Source organism: Pinus tabuliformis, chromosome 9 (assembly GCF_031772625.1).
Source record: "Pinus tabuliformis cultivar Carrire ecotype Pingquan chromosome 9, CPIR1, whole genome shotgun sequence".
NCBI classification, from domain to species: Eukaryota; Viridiplantae; Streptophyta; class Pinopsida; order Pinales; family Pinaceae; genus Pinus; species Pinus tabuliformis.
Window position 1 is genome coordinate 715,968,710 of NC_142307.1, and position 20,894 is coordinate 715,989,603.

The 20,894-nt window shown below is 34.3% G+C and overlaps 1 pseudogene; it reads left to right on the plus strand.

The window, feature by feature from the left end:
* The first annotated feature begins 128 nt into the window (after positions 1-128).
* On the plus strand, positions 129-3,540 carry LOC149150695 (F-box/kelch-repeat protein At3g27150 pseudogene; annotated as a pseudogene).
* The last annotated feature ends 17,354 nt before the right edge of the window (positions 3,541-20,894 follow it).

A 20,894-nucleotide genomic window follows, 5' to 3' on the forward strand; every position in this document is an offset into this window, starting at 1 on the left:
TTTTATTATCATAAGTGAAATTAAAAAACTGATTGAGATTAAATTTCAGAATTTAATCGATGAATCATTTTTATCCATTCATGTTGGTGTGACTTAAAAACTGCATGAACCAACTTTACAACGTCAAGGTGTATATGAAATCTGTTTGAACAAATGAGAACAAATTTACAGAGGTCATGGATGAAATCTGTTTGAACAAATGAGAACTAAAGGTTATGGATGATGTTAATGAGAACTAAAGGTCATGGATGATGTTACTGTAAGGCTGATGGTTGGAAATGGAATCATGAATATGAAATCTGTTTGAACAAATGAGAACAAATTTACAGAGGTCATGGATGATGTTAGTGTAAGCCCGATAGTTGGAAGTGGAAAAGGAAGTTGGCATAATTGATGTATTTATTGTTATGGATACCAGAAAAACGGCCATGCAAATCATTGATGAACTTTAAAGTTTAAACTAGGTGCCATCATTCACTGTTTGCAAAGGTGAAGGTACGCGGAATGGCCGCCGGCGGGTTGAGAAGAAGACGGCAGTCATCACCAGATTGCATTGCAATTTTAAGGTAATAAGCAGCACCAGTAAATGCCTGGTGGGGTTGGATTACTTTTGTCATTTTGGGGGATTCTGATTCTTCATTTTATAAAACATTGGGTGGGCATTACTGCGGCAAATTCTCAGTGCTTTTAATCACATTGACCAACCCTGTTATGCCTTTTGTCTGTCAAATACTCACCCTGCAGCCCTTTTCTCAAACAGTTCGCCTAGCCAATAAGCTAAAGGCGTCTGTTAAACAATTGTTGTGGGCCAATCTGGATGCCAATTTTGTTAAATGCTAGCACCCTCCTCCTCCTCTTTCTGTTGGCAATCGATCCGCATTGTGGGTTTTGGGATTGGGGTTCTCTTCATGTCTGTTAGCGCTGTTCACTATGTGCTTTTTGGTGGTTTTCTGTTTCATGTGATGACTATGAAGATGTGTTTTTTTGGTAAATGAGTTTTCTGCTAATGATATTTGTGGGTTCAGTTGGGCATCTCTCAATCTAAAAAATTTAAGGTTTTCGGCTTTTGAAGACTGTAAATTTTGTTGTTTTGAGTTGGGTATCACCTAATCTGAAAAATTTGGGATTTTCTTTTGAGTTTTCTTCTCTTCATTCTTGTGGGTTTAAGTTAGGCTTCTGTCAAAGATTTGAAGATTTTCTGTTCTTCATAGTTGTGGGTTTGTGTTGTGCGTCTGTCAATTTGAAGGTTTGAAGTTTTCTTCTTTTCATACTTGTACGTTTGAGTTGGGGCATCTGTCAAGCTGAAGAATTTAAGGTCTTCTCCTGAGTTTCTCGCCTCGGATATTTGTGGGTTTCAGTTGAAAATCTGCCAGTTTAAAGAATTCAAGGTTTTCTGCCCTTCAAACTCGTGGTTTCAATTGGGTATCTGCTAAGTTTTCTGCCATTAATATTTGTGGGTTTGAGTTGGGTATCTCTACGTCTGAACAATTTGTTTTCTTCTCAGTTTGTTGCTCTTGATATTTGTGGGTTTGAGTTGGACATCTCTCAGTCTGAAAAGTTGAAGATCTTTTGCTCTTGATACTTGCTGGTTTGAGTTGGGCATCTCCCAATCCGAAGCATTTGAGATTCTGTACTCTTGTTACTTGTGGGTTCGGTTTACACATCTCTTAATCTCAAGTGTTGAAGATTTTCTTCTGAGATTTCTGCTTTTGATACTTGTGCGTTTGGAGCAACTCTTCGTCTGAAGAATTTGATATTTTCTGTTGTTTTTTTCTGGTTTTATTGGTTTAAATTGGGCATCTCTGAGCCTGAAGAATATTATATTTTCTGCCGTGTTTCCTGCTCTTGATACCAGTGCGTTTGGATTTTATATCCTATCTTGGATTTGGAGCAATGGCAAATAACAAAGCTCCTGCACTGAGGGTCTGTAACTTGAGCCAACAAAATAATTCCGTGATTATAAAGGAGTCCAGAAAACAACCCAGTGGTCAATGCAGCCAATCCCCAATCACAAGCATTGCCTCACAGCCCACTGCTATAGTGTCTGTGAAGAAAAATAAGACTCAGAATTGTCTAAATGGTTTGCACCAGAATGGTAACCGTGGCAGTCGTGGCAATTGGTTTGATCGGCAGGATTCCTCTGATGCTGTAGAAGAGAAAAATGGTATTGAGGACGAAGGAAGGGTGGCTCGTTGTTTTGAACCTCAGGATGCAGATTATTATTACATTCCCGGTTTGAATGATGAACTTGCTCTGCTTTGCCTGGCAATGACATCCAGAGCAGAGTATGGCAAATTGTTCTCAATTAATAAAAGGTACTTAACTTTGTCTCAGAGTGGAGAACTGTACAAGATTAGAAAAGAAATTGGGATTTATGAACAGTGGGTTTACATGCTTACAAGTGATCAGTTTAAGTGGCGCACATTTGATCCTAAATTGGGGCGTTGGAGAAGGCTGCCAACACTGCCTTCAGACTCTTGCTTCTCTGCCAGTGACAAAGAGTCTCTTTGTGCTGGCACTGATTTCCTTGTGTCGGGACAGGAAATTGCAGGTTTTGTTATTTGGAGGTATGATCTTGTGACCAATAAATGGTACAGGGGTCCTTCTATGATCACTCCAAGATGTCTCTTTGCATCTGCCAGTTGTGTGGATTTCGCATATGTTGCTGGAGGAATCAGGGACAGGGAAATTTTGAAATGTGCAGAAATGTACGATCCAGTTAAGAAGAAATGGGATCCCCTGCCTGACATGCACAAGCCTAGAAAGCTTTGCTCTGGATGCGTTATGGATAACAGATTTTATGTCATTGGTGGAAGAACTGCAGGAGATGCAGAAGATGCAGAAGATGTAGGTCTCACCTGTGGTGAGTACTATGATTTTGAGAGAGAAACATGGGAGTTGATTCCAGACATGATACCCCGGAGTATTACTCAGGCACCACCTCTTGTTGCAGTTGTTAACGACGAGCTTTATGCTTTAGAGGTATCGACAAACCAGTTAAAAGTTTACTTAAAGAAAAGTAATAAATGGAGAGTACTAGGAGAAGTCCCTGTTAGAGCTAACTGTAACAGTGGATGGGGGGTGGCCTTCAAGTCCTTGGGTGATAAACTGCTTGTGATAGGACGTGGTATGGATTCCTATCAGAGTATTTATACATTGCACCCGGATCCAAATAGGCAAGAAGTTGATTGGCACTTTGTTTCAAAAGTAGGAGGTTCAAGTGGTTCATTTGTCTTCAATTGTGCTATCATGTCTACTTGAAACTGATTATTCTCTTGTTTCTATGTAGACAATTGAATGCGCTGATGACATGAACTGGTTACACCCTATGGCATTGGTTGCATATTCAATTGAACTTAAGGAATTTGTTACCAAATAGCCCATCACCAAAATAAGAGGAATGTAGACATAGGATATTTAGTCTATGCACTTTTAGTGAAGGATGTGTCATTCATCAACACTACCCACAACATCCCATTATAGCTAGCCATCTGTTTTGTTCAACTTCTAGTTTCATAATTTCGTGGCTTAATCATGTCATCTTTATTGTTTTAAGTTTTGCTGCCTGCTAAACTTTTGTGCCCTTCTGGAACTTATTGCTTTGTAGCCCTTTTTCGATTTTACTCAAGAAAATTGTCTTATGAGAAAAGGGCAAGTGCTTGGATGTTGTTATAGGTTGAACTTTTTGCTTTCTTGCCATGGTTGAAGTTAATTTGCAGGTGATTCTCAAGGTGACCAAATAATTAAAGAAAGACTACATAAGTGTACCACAAGGTAATATGTAGATTTTCAAGGGCGTATATGGTATTGATTCATGCATTTGAAGGTGTGATTGTTGTTATGGATCTATTATCTTTTTATTGCTATCTATCCTTGCCCTTTACTTCTAGATGAATACAAAACTTTAGAAATGCCATGGCATAATCTCATAAACGAATTGGCAAAAGAGTAATTGCCATATTATCAACTTTGTCCAGCATGAAGAGTAACTAAAAGGCGTGGTACTCTACAAATAAAGTATTTGCTGCGTTAGACCTTGTTTGTTTAGGATTCACAAATTCCTGGTCTGCAAAATTTCCGGGGTTCTGAATCTGATTTAAAGACTGGAAACCTGGTTGTATGGGAGCCGCTCCCGGCCTCTAGGAAACTTGTTCCAGCTGTTCCAGTGTTCAAGGGAGCGCGGAAGCTGGGGGGCGAGTTTCCAGAACTGGCAGCTTGTACAGGCTCCCTCGTCAGGGATCTCCAACGTGCTAGTATATCCACTAGGTATCCGTTAACATTAATGGCATAGTTTACTCACATTAGATAGGTTTAGATTAATGGAAAACACAATGGATGTCTGGTAAAAATTGGACATAACCTCATTGTATATTATTTCCCGGGGTTTAAGAGGTTTGACGGTTAAATTTTTTCTCTCAGCAATTCTAATAGTCTGCTGGTGGTGGTTGATACATAGGGAGCCATTGATACACTTTTCCATGCACATGTATTTTCCTTTACAGGGTTTGTTAAAGGAAATATCAGAAATCAGACAATAGAATATGGTGAGATTTGCAATATGCATATTATTCATAATGCTTTTGTGTCAGCATAAAAACTAGTGGTGCAAACATATAATTTTACTTAGTTTAGGCTGTGTTTAGTCTTTATTACTGTGTTTCAAAATTGTATATTTTTATTTGTCATTATGCAAAGTAAATGTTAAGTGGTCTGAATACTTATTCTATATTACCTTGGCCAGCAGTTCTCTTTGCAAGTACACTCCATATTGACAGAGCTATATACCCGATATTGACAGAGCTATAATCATCGTAGAATGAAAAACAGAGTGCTGTTCACTGGACCAAACTTTCCAGTTTCATTTTGATGTAAACTTGAATTTTGACAAAAAACCAGACATGTGTACCTGTCTCTACATTTCTCCCTTCTCAGTCTTTAAATTGTTAATTGAAATATTGGAATAATATAAACACCCAGATGTGTGTTTAATGTTTTATGTCGAATGATGACATGTGACCAAATTCAAAATATAAAGGGCATTTTGTGAAGATTGGCTATTGGTTTAACAATCCAAACTTCCTAGGGCTCCTATAAATGTGCGGTAAGATATTTATATGGGAAAGATTTATCCAATAATGAAATAATGAAATAATGAAATAATTTTTTTATGTATGCCCTTACAATTTTATATAGCGATAAAGCAATATTGCAAGAGATTAATAAGCTAACAAATAATTAATGGTTAAGTGTTGAATTGATCTAAAAGGTTATATACACACACGGCTCTCAACTTGCTGCTTCCTGCAAAATATAGAGAATCTTCTAATCATTTTGGACACTTATACCACGTTCCCAATGTGGGTAACATAGCTGGGAAACAGGGTAGCTAGGGTTGTTCTCAATGTTTTCTTATTAAAAACTTGTGTAACCTAGCTGGGAAATAAGGTAGCTATGTTGCTGTTGCGGTTGTAGTTGCACTAATCTTGATATTTAGGTCTAGGTGTGTGGGGGTGAGTAGTTGTAGTTGCACTAATCTTGATATTTAGGTCTAGGTGTGTGGGGTAAGTAGGTATAGTTTAATTTATAGATGAAATAGTTTTTTTCATTGGAATCTGGTAATACAATTTCTTGCAAGATAGTGGCTTTTTGTTGTTTAAAATACATTTTTGAATGCATAGATGGATTCAGCACGCTGTAAAACCTCTAGGGCACTCGAGTTCTATAGATTAAACAAGTTAAACTCAAGTTTTTAAAAATCTCTGCCAGATTTTGGTTAAAATTAACCAGAAAAATATTGTGAAAAAGTCATTTCGTCTATGAAGATTGCTCTCTCTTGTTTCCTCTCTCACACAAATGTAAAATATAAAAATTATAATTTAAAAATATAAAATTAAGATGTAAAATACAATTACATATGATAATAACAATGTCACACTAACTGGCCTAGAGTATGTCCTAAAACTACTTCTGCTTGGCTAAGAGCTCATCTTCCTTGAACGTAATAAAACAGGTTAACGGCCCAAGACCCAGAGGTATCTGGCAGGAGTGAAAGCTTGTCCCCTTAGGGATCACCAGCGGGTTATTCCAGGTGTCGTGGTTTTCTTTGAATAACGGTGATGAGTCAGCTTGTATTTGCGGTTAGCAGCTAAAGATAGTTGTCCTCACTGCTGATTTGTCAACTAATTATGATAGATTTTCCCACCATGTAAAAAAAAACAATGTCACATTAACAATCCAATTTGAATAATTCATGGTTTCATTTTTAAAATTTTAAATTCAATGATTCAAAGTTAACTTAGTCATAACTTCAAATTTATAAATAACTTCAAAACATGTTCAGTGGCGTTTTATCATGAGACATAAATAAGCAATTGGTTTCTACGGAGCAATGCTTGTTACACGATCATCCGCGTAATCTTTGCCTACTATTATGCTGGTCAACACCTCCGTAATGAATTGGAAATGACCCTGTCATAATGAACACAGCAAATTTTGCTAGGGGATGCAAGGTGCATCTCCTAAGAGGTCAGAGTGCATCATCCCACACTCGGGTATACCCAGGCTTGCACTCATTCTGGGGTACATGCACCTGAGGAGTTGTTGCATTTACCTTAGTTGGGGTTTACAAATTTTCTTGTGAAGAAAATTTGAGTGCACTCAATGTGGGGTGCATGTATTTGAGGAGTTGGCGCATGTACCATAGTTAGTTGGCGATTACAAATTTTGGTTGTTTTCTACTAAAGAACATGTGGATGCACCCATTCTGGAGTGTATGTACATAAGAAATTGGTGTGTGTAAACTCATTTTGGGGTACACGCACCTAAGGAGGAGTTGGTGCATGTATCCTAATTAGTTAGCTGGGATTAAAATTTTCGGATATTTTCCTGTGAAAAACATGTGGATGCACCCAGGTATGCACCCCAGAATGGTGCATGTATTTGAGGAGTTGGCGTGAGTAAACTCAATTTGGGGTGCATGCAGCTGAGGAGTTGGTGTGTACCGTATTTAGTTAAGTGGGAAATTACAACTTTTGGATATATTCCTGTGAAAAGCATTTGGGTGCACCTAAGTATGCACCTATTCTGGGGTGCGAGAAGATGGTGCGTGTAAAGTTAATTATTTGGGAATTACAAATTCTGGATATTACCCTGTGAAGAATAGAAAATAGTTGGCAGAGTACAAGCTGCTGTATTGGCAATTTGGCATTTTGTGAATCTAACCTTCCGGTCTATTCGAATTTGAAAAATATCAATAGGTATTGCTTCCATCCACAACTGAGTCTTAACTGCCTTGTTTTTCTTTCCCTTTGCCATACGGTACAGTTGACACGGGAAAATGAAAACTCCTACTCCACGTATTCCCTGTATCGTTAAAGAGCAATGCATGTCACATGGTTAGTAGAGTGTTATTTCCCTGTGTTCACAATACGGTACAGTTGACATGGGAAAATGAAAGCTCCTCAAACTATTCCATGTATCCTTAACGACCGATGCATGTCACATGGTTAGTAGAGTGTTAGAAGTTAGAGCAGGCCCAGTTTTCCAATGTCATTTTTTGGAATATGTTTCCATGATATTTGTACCAACAGAAGTGGGGTGCAATTTACCGTTCAAATGAAGATGGGGTGCTGAATCTAGGTGGTGCATTGAATATGGACACTGGTACAAAACCTATCTAAACTTGGGTAACCTCAAGTATGCACATCTTAAGTTCATGCTAATGACCAATGCACCAAATATTGGAAACTGTAAAACCCCGAGCTTCATGAATCACAATCTCAAGACCATATCAGACTTGGGTTTGGATGGTTCTCTGTGGTAATAATATTCTTGTTCAAATACAAAGATGGGATAAAACATGGATTATAAGAAGTTCTGCAATTCACTGAAAGTAATACTTGGAGAAGATTATGGGTTAACTTGGACCTATGTATTTGGTATAATGATTTTACGATGTCCAAAGAGTATATACTATATATTGTCATCAAATTGCCCAACAATGAATGAAATGTAGTGAAGCCCAAATTTGTTGGAATCATAGATTGGAAAAAGAATTCAACTCGATTTATTGAATAATGTAAATTGTACATGTATAAATATAACAGGAAATTGTTGGATTTAGTTTCCATATTTTCTTGAATTCCAATAATTGATCACCATAACACAGTAACCCAAACTTAATCCTGAAGATTAAGTTTCTAATAAAATTTACACTAGAAAAGTTTAACACATATTTTTAGGTGCAGAGAAGTTGTATGTATGCAGTTTAGGCGGGGAGTTTTAAGGATATTAAATTAAGTTTACTTGAATAAGATTATGAGGTAAAACCACTTATCCCACGTGGAAAAGAATAAAATATGCGTGGGAGGTCATAAATAGGCTCCTAGGCCGGTCATGTTTTGGTGAAAATTTTGTATGGCTAGGCTATGAGAGACTCCATATCTAGGCAAGTGCAGTGCCCATACTGCCCTTTTAGAGTTGATTTACATCTGAGTTAGCACCCTCTTGGAGTTGTTGAGGCTGTGTCCATAGAACTTCCCAATAAAGTTACTCTATCTTATGCAGTTGTCTGAATGAGTCTATTTTCCATCGTTTTAGTAGTGTTTCCTTGTCGACAAATTTTCAGATTTTTGTTTAAAAATTCAGTCTTCGCATTTTTATCTATAAAGTTCATGTTTTTGTTTAAGTTGTCTTATTTTCAGCTCAGATTTCCAGTAACATGTTCCCTTTTCTGTTATACAAGAAAATTTCCAGACAGTTTATTATCAGTTAGCAGGTAAGGCTTAACACTGGTATCAGAGCAACCATTTTGGCCTCATGGGAGAAACCTAGCAATGGCAGATTCATTTAGATAAGATGCTTAACTTTCTTTGTCACTAACCATCCGAAGATTGGAGCTAAAAGATGATTTCCCGGGAGAAGTGAGTTAATATTATGCTTCATATTTGACAGAGGAATGTTGAGCAGATAGAAGACTGACTGTTGAGCTCACGTATGCTTCAACCTTCCAAAATACTCGTGTGAAAGAGAATCCGAAACGATTAATGAAGTTTCTCAAAGTAATACATTTCTTTATAAGCTTGTGAAGGGGTTGCTGGTAGAAGCTTCGGCCTTCATGTTGCAAGACCAGACTTGCAAAACTACCTGATTCTTGTATATGCAAGCTGCTATTATGCTTGTCAAGTTTCAGAAAGACGTATGTGCGTGTACGCTAGTTAGATTAGGAGCAACGTATTCTAGACACAAGGGAATGGATTATATTTGGATATGGTGTAGAATGAAGGAAATTCAAATAAAATATCATTAGAATTGGGTTGAACATGGTACGTTTAAAAAAAACATAATATAGTAAAGTTAATGATTGATTTATCGTTTTTCCTAATTTTTTTTTATTGGATGAGAATAATATACTATTTAATAGATAGGATGAAAAAACCGTAAGTCAATAATTAACTCACTCACTGCATGATACTTAACCTAGAGGTACTTTTCTACCACTGCTGCAAGGACAAACCAATTCAAGAAAGAACATGCCATTATGAGAGTTAATATCTCCCACCAAGGAGAAAGGGTCAATAATTAACTCATTGCATGATACTTAAGCTACAATTGCTGCAACCACAAACCAATTCAAGGAAGAACATGCCACTATGAGAGTTAATATCTCCCACCAAGAAGAAAGGGTGAACAATGATTACTCAATTTTATATTATAAAGGTTATTATATATGTTTTTAAGGGTCTTAAAGTAATGGAACAAAGAGACTTATTCTAGAGTGTAGTATGAAGGGAATGTGTAAATTTGTCTGAAATAAAAAATAAAAATTATGTTCTAAATAGAAAAATAATGTCCGCTATAGTAAAAATAATGAATAAAAGTAAAAAATGTATGAGTAAGATATTTAAATATTATAATTTTCAAAAATATTTCAACAAAAGATTTAAATAAACTATTTGAAGATCTATGTTAGCAAATTTATGCCTATATCAACTTCATAGATATCTATATATCGAAAAAAATTGTTAAAATAAAACATTTTAATGTTGTATATAAAAAAATATTGAATGTGGCTTATCAATAAAATATTTTAATAAGAATTTTTTTTTCTAAGTTAAGACTAAACTAAGTACCCACGGGGAATTGAACCAGTGACCTATCGCAAGGAGTGCCTTAACAGCGCACCCATTCACCGGCAATCCAAAGCCCCGTGGGCTTAATAAGAATTAATATTGACATATACTTAAAAATATATTAATAAATAAAAACCATTTTAATTTCTGTGATAGAATTTTTGGATGTAAATGTGATGTAAAATATTTTAATGTAAATTAGGTATATTTTATAAATTTAAAAAAAATTGTATATATCATGAAAAAATTAAGTTTTATGGTTAAAATGTTTATTTGGTTCTATATATAATCATTTAGCATTCAAAATTACAACTCAAATAATGAAAAATAACACATTATATTTTGCACTCTAAAGAAGATGGTTAAAATGTTTATTTGGTTCTGTATATAATCATTTAGCATTCAAAATTACAACTCAAATAATGAAAAATAACACATTATATTTTGCACTCTAAAGAAGATGGTTAAAATGTTTATTTGGTTCTGTATATAATCATTTAACATTCAAAATTACAACTCAAATAATGAAAAATAACACATTATATTTTGCACTCTAAAGAAGCTTGCATGTGAAGAAATTTGATTCCTCTTCATGTTATTAGATCCATACTTAAGATGGGTCTATGCTAGTATGTTAGCAGGTGAATCTATAATGTAAGAAGATATATCTTGTCTATAACATTAATAAACTAAATTGAAAAAAATGAATTTAATAAATTACAACACTAAAAAATAACCCACCATAATAATCATAAAAATGTAAAAATAGATCATAATAATTATAAAAATTTATAAAAAATAAATCAATATAAATGCATCATAATTCTGAATCTTTTAACATTTGGGAGAATTGTGTTTTTTATTTTTTTATTCCTCTGGGAGATTACTGGATTCATAGTTAGGATTGGATTTACACTCATGTAAAACCATTTATCCCATATATAAAAGATTAAGAAAAACATGAGGGAATATGATAGGTCTACTCACTTCACCATTATAGGTTCTCTACAAAATTAACTTCTAGTCTATGTTTTCAATTTGGTGTAAAGATTTGTGCCCTTAAATTGATTTTGAGGTCTTTGTTCTTGATGCAGTTCTAAGTGGCGCAAACGACTTCGCAACACTATTTGGGAATAGTGAAATGGCCCATTCTCTTGTAACCTGCACATAAGCAACCAATGGACAATGCCAATAAAAATCGAGACTCTACACTTACTTTGTATTTGGAACTTTGTTTTTTATGCAACTCCTTTACACGTGAATATCTGATTGGGCTAGAATCTATCAAATAGATTAACGCTGAGATATTGTTATGGTTTTGTGAGTATTCAATTTCGATTGTAGTAGATTCCTTAATGAATTGAAGACTCCCAAATGACCAATGCTTCGAACAATACCATCTAGCCAATGGTGCTGGCTATGGATGAAATTGGTTAGGGTTAAACACTAGTTGCCATAAATTGTTTATGCACAAGGTTTATAGCTTTATGCTTAATAGAACAAATTTGTTGTGCAACGTTTAGAGAACCAATGAACCAACTTAACAAACTTTTAGTTGCAATTACAATTCATATAATTTTTAATATAAGCAATGTTCCTCTTAATATATAAGCATATTTTCTCAAGTAAAAAAAATGTGCTTCACCAATAAATGGCATATGGCTAACAATGTATTCATAATGAAATGGTATGTTTCTTTTAATGCCCATCCTTCTAGGTTTCCTGCATGTATAATCATAGTCCAATCGAAGTTATATACCGTTCATTAATTTAACATAAAAAAAGACCAGAGGATTGTTTAAAGCATATAAGCAATGAAAATTATATAAAACATATGAGGGAGTTAAATAATCCACTATATGTTCAAACAAATATGAACCAAATGAATTCACTACACAACTAATAAATGGGAGGAATGAAAGATTCATATGTTTTGGGTCACACTTCACAATTCTTAGAATAGTTTACCACTCAGCAAGTGTTCAAATAGTTATGCAAATGGCTAGCACTAGTGGTACAACATTCTAAATATGGACATGGTCTACCAGAAAATCTATGGCCTATTTAACCTGCATACAACTTCTAACTTAGCAAAGTTTGTCTACACAACCCACAAACAACCTCCAACTCAACTCTAATCACTCTATATAACCTGCCAAACCCAATGTCTCGTTGCTTTCAACTTGTATATAGTCATGGGAAAGCAAAGAAGTTGTATATTCCCTCAACAACTAATAAAATTGATAAACAAAATTAAAAATTATCTAGATTAGTACAATAGTCAGTGAATGGCAACCATAGATCTAAATGATCTTAGAATAAAATTAACAATGGTGAATAGGGCTCTGTTGGAGATTGTTATTTGCTAAGGGAGACTTAAGATAACATAGACACAAGGGGAAATTCTTCATTTTTAACAATGAATTCAACTATAGGAAACATATTAATCATAACCTAGAACAACAATAATTCATACGCAATATTTTCTCCTTTCCATTCTTAGTTGTCAACACTAACACACTTAGAGCAACACATTAAACAAAATAAGAGTAGGAAGATCTCACTTAGAATTTACTCAACAATCACATAAAAATTCATATGCAATGAAACCATCTTTAACTAAAAAACTCAAATGGGAAAACCTATTTGACAGCTATTAATTCATATTTTCCTTATTGCTTAACACTTGCTTGTGGAATTTATTTATCTTCTTATGTTTCTTTATTAGATATTTTCATCAAACAAATATCAAGATCAAAACAGAAAGAACAATAGACACAAATATTTGGCTCTGAGCAAGGGAAATCCCTCCAAGGGGAAAACCCAGCAAAATATCCTCTTTTTACAGAATCTACTTCAAATGAGACAACGAAGACCCAAACCCTAGACCAAGTCCTCCTTCTAGCACCAATTCAGCCCTTCAAAGAGACCTTCTAGCTAGGTAAAGGTCAAACCAAGTTAGCTAGAGACAAATCCTTCTTGTACTACACCAATCTCAAAATTTCAACCTCTTACAACAGAATTTCACCCCCCCTGTAATAGAATTTCGGACTTGCAATTACTGTAGAAATCTCAGCCCCTGCAACTACTCCAGAAACTTGCACGTGTAAGAGAAGATAGCCCAAAACTCGACTTCTTTCCTTCACTAGCGTTTTCTCCTTAATCCCTTGTCTTTCGCTCTTCCTTCTTCGCCCTTCTATTGTAGATTGAGCTTGTTTGTAATATGTGTCAAATGAGGTCGAAGTGCTTCTATTTATACTCTTCTGCATGTGGTCGAATACCCCTTTCTTCGACCACTCTTATCTTGAATACTTGTCTCATCCGCAAAGTTTGTTGGTACCTTTCCTTTCTTGGATGCTTTATCGTTAAGGAAACCACAAATGCTTATCCAATCCTCCACCATTCTCTCTCCCAGGCCTTCACTTATACTTACGACTGTTATTCCTAGTCAAGTGCTTGACACAGAAGAAGAGAATGCTCATGTGATGTCTAACATCACTACCTCTCACCTAGAGAGGATATCCCTATTCCCTATTGACAAGGGAATAGATCCTTTCTCCTATTCAAGGAGACTCCTTTACTCCCTCTCAAATCTAGAGGATATTCCAGGCTTCCTTTTTGTTTGGGAAGTCAACACCACAAGCCTTATAGCTTGTCTTCATAAGAGTATCAACTAACTATTATTTATAGTGACATGGCTCCCTCTTTCCTTTCCATCTCATTATATCAAGCTTGCTTCCTTTCGAGGTATCATGGAGCCATCTTCTTTCTTCAAACTTGTGACAAGTTCTAGGTCATCAATATTGCACATCAATTACATCTTGTCATCAACAATAAAGGCATTATATTGAGCCTTTCCAATCTTCAATATCATCATAGCTTCCTGATGAAAGTGATCTCCTTTTTATTGTACGAACTTGACCTTCAAGTTATCTTCTCACACTATTACCTTTTAATTAAAAAATGAAAACATATTGACTTCATGATTTCCATAATCACGTATTCAATCCATACAGTTGAACTTGCCTCAACTTTCATCATGTATTCATGTAATATCCTTCCAGGTAGCACAAAAATATCTTAACCAGATAACCAACAATAAATATTAATATTAGACTTACCTCATCAAGATGGCCTTCTCATCAAGGCATTAGCATCCTCATGGCCCATCTCCACACAAATCTTCCTTCATGCATTAGAGTTCCCAAGGATCCAATTTGGTTACCAAGTTACAATTTTCTCCTAGAGACTGTACTAAATGTTGATTACTATTCTATATAATCTAGTGAGAAAGTCTTTATCCTTTATTCATTCTAGAGTAAGTCAAATTCTTCTTTTAAGCATCATATAATCATACTAAGCATATTTTATGACCAACTTCGTTTATAGGATTATGTGTGCATGAATCCTACCGAAGAGTTACTTCAAATATGCATTTCTATGCTTTCATTCAATCATCTAGATATATGCCCTAAAATGAGTCTGTAACTTGATGACCTGCATTCCTTCATCCTTCAAGAATATTGTTTCCATACTTTATGGAATGTATACTGACCTTGTCATAATGCTTCTTCCAAGAGCCTTCAAAATGATGGCTCTTATAGGATCTTAATGATCCACCTTAGAAAAATGACTACCTCTAATATAATGTTAGACAATGTATATATGAACATTATCCAACATGGTCCCACGCTTCTCATTCTTGAAAGGATAGATGATTCCTACAAAGCAACTCAAGCAAGTAGATTCTAAATATACTACTATCACATGCTTCTATCTATGGTGCTATGTATTTACAAAACCAAGATTCTCCTAGAGAAAACAACAATGCATGCTATTCTAAAGGAAAGACCAATTCCTAAAGAACTTGATACTAACGATTCCTTCTTCAATTGTAAATATCTTTGACATATTATTTCTTCGACTTCTTCTCAAGTTCTCCCATTTCTTCAGTTGTGTGAGCTTTGCTTCTTTCCTTTCTTTTGTTGTTCAACTTGTTTGGAAAATCCCTCTTAAAGTGTCCAAATTCATTGCATTCAAAGAATTAGACATATCTTGCTTCTTCTTGGACTTCCCAAACTTTCCCTTCTTCAACTTCTTAGTCCTTGCCTCATTTGATTCGATGTCATCATTTGCCTTGATCCTAGTTTCTTCCAAGATGCATTAAACCCACACATCATCAAAAGGAGTTGAATCTTTATTAGAGTAAATGCTTGTTGCAAAACTGCTCCATTATGGTGGTAAAGCATTCAGTACACATATGGTCATTTTAGAATCTAAAATTGTCTCCTCAAGCCCCTTCAATTGATCTCTTATTTGAGAGATCTTTATTAGAAAGGAGGCCATGTACTCATCCTTCGATTTCTTCATTTTATATAGTTCATTTCTCAAAGATATCTTTTGTCCCGATGTACTTATAGAGTAAAAATTCACTAGCTTGTCATACATAGCCTTAGAATTCTTCAAATTAGCAACAAAGGGAACTAGATGATCCTTAATTGATTCAACAATGATCCTTTGCGCCCTTACTTCTCCTTTATTGTATTTTTCTAGTTCTTGAGTCTTGTCTTCGCTAAGTTCAGTGACTTCACTGAAGACATATTCTATTACTTCATGTTTTATAAATTCCAAGTCAATCATTTTCTTCCATGCTAGGTAATTTGTTGAACCAACGAGTTTATTTTTTTCCTTACATAAAGAACCCATAAGACCTTTAGATTTAGACATAGAGCAACAATATGATACTTTATGAGAGATTTATTGGCGTAAATCACATGTTGTTGACACATTTCGAACCAACCAGTGTGGTTCATCGTCAGTACTTGTCATCAAGAATATTCCCTTATCTGAAGGTGTCGCCAACTATCTTGAGGCTTTCAAGATCTTCAAAGAGACTTCAATGATGCCTTAGAAATATCTTCAAAGAGACTTTGATCCTGCAACTACTACAACATCTCTAGATATAATACAATATAATCCTTTAAAAGTTCCTCCTTTGAGCGAGACAGATCCTTTCAAGGTCAATGAGGTTAAACAAAATTTATGCTCTTAGAAACTTAATACTACAACTCGATCTTCCATAATTTTGACCTATAACTTTAGCCTTCCTTGTAGCATCAGAAGCCCTAATTATTTAAACAAACCCTTCTTTCTGTCCATAAGATGATATTTTCAGTTGCCTTCTCTTATTCATCTTAGCTCTAATTCCATGTTGGAAATTGCAATGCAGTAGCTATTAATTCAAATTCTCATTATTCCTTAATACTTGCTTCTGAACTTTATTTATCTTCTTATGTTTATTTATTAGATATCTTCATCAAAACAAATATCAAGGTCAGACCATAAAGAACAATGGACACAGATGTTAGGCTCCAAGCTAGGGAAAAACCCCTCTAGGATGAAAACCCTAAAATATCTCTCTCTTCTTATACAATCTACTTCAAATGAGACAACAAAGACCCAAACCCTAGACCAAGTTCTCCTTCCAACACCATGTGATCCTTCCAAAGAGACCTTTTAGCTAAGTCAAGGTCAACCAAGTTAGCCAGAGACAAACCATTCTTGTACTACACCAGTCTCATAATTTTGACCTCCTACAACAGAGTTTCAACACCCCCCCACACCCCCCCCCCCCCCACAACAAAATTTTGGACCTGCAGCTACTACAGAAATTTTGCCCCCCGCAACAAATCCAAAAACTCACAGGTGTGAGAGAAGATGCCCAAAAACTTGACTTATTTCCTTCGCTATGGTTTTCTCCTTGATTCCTTATCTTCCACTCTTCTTTATTCGTCCTTCTATTGCAGATCAAACTTGCTGGTAATATGTGTTAAATGGGTTTGAATTTCTTTTATTTATACTCTTCTCTGTGGGTCGAATACCCCTTTCTGGGATGACTTGTCTCTGCTAGGGAAAAATTCTGCCAGGAGGCTTCCAGGATTTTCTAGACTCAAAAATAAATTCTTTTACAAGGTACATATTGCCCACAAGGGTCTTACAATCATGATGTTGACTCTTTTGACTCATGACAATATATCTTATTACCTAACAAACCCTAGGAGCACGAAGAACATGATTTTACCTAGAAGACTATCAATAAAGAGCATGAAACCCATGCTTTAAAATAATATTTTCTTCTTTTTCTTCTTTTGTTTGTTACATAATATACATATTGAAATTAGTACAATAACAATTATGAAGATTGAAACTAGTTACATTTCCAACAAAACCAACTTTAAATTATTACCTAATTCTCTATTTTAGTCGTCTCTGGTTACAATGCAACTCATGGCTCTTTGTGCATACTTACCGCTTTGGCTAAAAAACACTTTAAAATTCAAGGATATATGGGAGAGGGGTGTAAGGAGAAGGCCAAGGCACTAGCCTTTCAATTCCCATTACTCTCTTTCTCTTCCCTCCTATATTTATCTTTCTATTTTATTTAATGTTTTTCCTCTCTTTGCCTTGTTTAGTTTTTTAACCTTGCATTGTTTTTTAATTGTTTATCAAACCATTATTAATTACCAAATTAGATTTAAAGGTATTGAATCTACCAACCATTGCTTGTTCACATAATTTCAAACTAGAATTAACTATAAACAATCTTTTAGGCTTTAGGGTGGGGCATTTCCAATTTTCCAATTTCAATCTAGAACACTCAATTTTTAGTTTGAAACTTTGTGCTATAAGTTCTCCAACTTTTAGATCGGATTTTAATTACAAGGTTCATTTTCAATTTAACAACAAATTTTCTAGGTGATATATTAATAGTTATCAGTTTGGGTTTATAACAAGTGAATTAACAAGATACATGTTCATTTGGCTTACATAACAATGGCACCTTTTTTTTTTTTAAGATTCATTTTTTCCTTATAAATAAAAATAATGCCTTTTATCATACATTCAGATTTATGAGATTAACAATTTGGGATGGCTCCATTAAAATGGTTAGGGCTAAATAATGGAAATGTTTTACAAGAATACCCTTTCATAAGAAGTAGTTTCCAATTAAAACATATCAAATTCTAGATTAAAACTATTAAATTCTATTATAGATTAAAACTATCAAATTGTATTATAGACTAAAACTATCAAATTCTAGGGAATTTTGGTCCAAATAGTTAGCTATAGTTTCATTTCATTCTTTACAACATTACATGGTATGGTTTCAACTTTTGTATTCATTGTAATGGTTGGTATATCTCTTTATATTTTGGGGCCATACATGGTTGCTTGTTAAAAAACTTCATCAAACATTTGCAATGAATAAATCTAATATTTCTTTGAAGCTCTCCATTTCTATTGCAAGTTGAATATGGGATTCTCTTCAATATTAAAAAGAGAACATAGTGCCTTGAATAATGAGCTATGCATAATCTATTGCAAGTGTTCTTTCCATTTGAATAATATTTATATGTATTCATATATGTAGTTTATAGTATGGGTCAAATCTAAGATTTCATAGAAATTTCTAATATGTTTTTCACTTATGGAAGATAGAAGGGGAAAGTTTTGAGAATTGTTGATATTAAAAGTAAGATTTGCTTATCCAAATTGTTGAACTTTTAGGTGGGAAACCACAAGGGAACACCACATAGAAAAAACTTACATAGATCAAAGATCAAGACATTAAGATTTATGTGGTAAAACCTTTAAAAGGGAGACATGCATGGACCAATAGAAAAGATGAATCACTACTCAATGAAGAGATCACATTGAGTGTTGTACTCTACTCTGTGTCTTGCAATTTCACATTGGCATTTGGCTATCATTGATAAATGACTCTCCATGATATCTAAATGAGAATTATGAACCAATAAGGTGATAAGACATGGATCGACTCTTGTGGATACAAGGAATATGAGTATTGTAGGATCACTTATGCACAAGATAGAACTGTGACCATTATATACAAAAGTACAAAAAACACTAAAAAGCTTATACAATTATAAAGTTAAATCAAGTTGGTATTAAGCAATCTCTTATTGTGTAATATCCTAACAAAATTTTGTCAATTTTTGAAGTGTTTTCTTCTTAATTCTATAAACATTTTCAATGTTGTATTTTAAGTTGTTTTCTTTGATAACTTAATAGTTAAGTAGCCTCCTCAATGTGCTATTCCAACACAAATTAAGAGTGTTTTCTTAGCAATTTTGTTGACCATTTTTTAGGTTTTACCTTTTGGGTCATACTCTCTTGTGGCTTAGGAGTACAATGAAGAAGATATTAGGCATAAGAACTCCTATGTATCAATTTCATAATTTGATTTGTTTTGCATTGTTGTCTACTCATAGGACTACGATGAAGAAGAGATTAAGTGTAAAAAATCCAATGTATCAATTTCAAAATCTAAATTATTTTTCCTTGTTGTGAATCCCAATGATTTTTCTAAAAAATGGAAAAGATTAATTCCATGTTCTTTTAGGGCATTTATTTTCAAAGAAAGTTTACATGCTCAAACTTGACTGTTTTGAAACTTTTAGTAGTATTCTTTGGTTGTTTTAAGTTCATGTACAAGAAGAGATTAGTGAAATATGGCTTGTCAGAGTTTTCCATTATTTTGAAGGAACAAGAGGAATATTACATTAGCAATGTGTATAAAGCCCAATTCTTTATGAAACTATATCTAGCATTTAAAATCTATGACTCAAAGCACTATTGGTTGAGTATCTTCTATGATATGGAGGACATGCAATAGGTATTTTTTGTAGCATGTGTGGTTGCAAATGGTTGTGACACACACACACACAACTTTTCATATGTTGACTATATCAAATATACAAAAAATGACTATATCAAATATACAAAAAATTAACATCATAGTACTTTAAAATAATTTCATGATCCAATTTTTTAAGATGAAGTTACACCCAAGGTTGAAACTTATATTGTAAATTTTTTAGTAAGTCATACTAATGCTACACGATCATGAGGGCACATTAAAATATTATTTTTCTTATCCTTTTTTCTTCATAGAAACATATAAAATTATTTTAGTATATGATGTTGTCGTGGAACTTGTTAATAAATGATACACATTATGTACCAAAATAAAAATTTCTAAAAGTTTTCAAAACAATGCTTATCCACTATCTATTATGACTATATCTAATTCCTATTTGTTTCTAGGAGAATCTATATCTATATATCTTGATAAATATCCATCCTAACGAAATACATTGAAAATACATAAGAACTTGTTAGTAGTAGGTGAAATCATGCCCATTATGTGCTTCTTCCATGTCAATAACTTTATTTTTGAGCTTTCAATTCCATACTCTATTTTCACAATGTCTACATGATCTCACAAGGTTGTTGTAATATAAAATCCTCTAGCTAGTATTCCTTAATTGAGCCTACGGAATTAGAGGGATGCCTCACAAGAGTGAAAACTACGAGAAAAATCCATGATAATGTTGTACTGATGTCCAAGTTTGACACAATTTTCTCCATTTTGTGCTTATGCATTCCTAATTTATGTTTCAATTCTACTTTCTTTAATAATTGACACTCCAATCACATGTTTGTGTGTGATGGTTCCTTATGCAAAACTCAAACTTGCTAGCCATACTCCTCAAGGCCTCATGAATCTCTATTATTCCATGATTAACATAATTGTCTAAGTGGTTGTGCTTAGGCACGGTTGATATGGAGATTAAGAGGTCCAATGATTCCCATTGTTACTCAACCACAAACCCAAAATTTCTATTCTCTTCACTAGAAATAAACACAGAAAAACAAGTCCAACAATTATCATAGTAACCA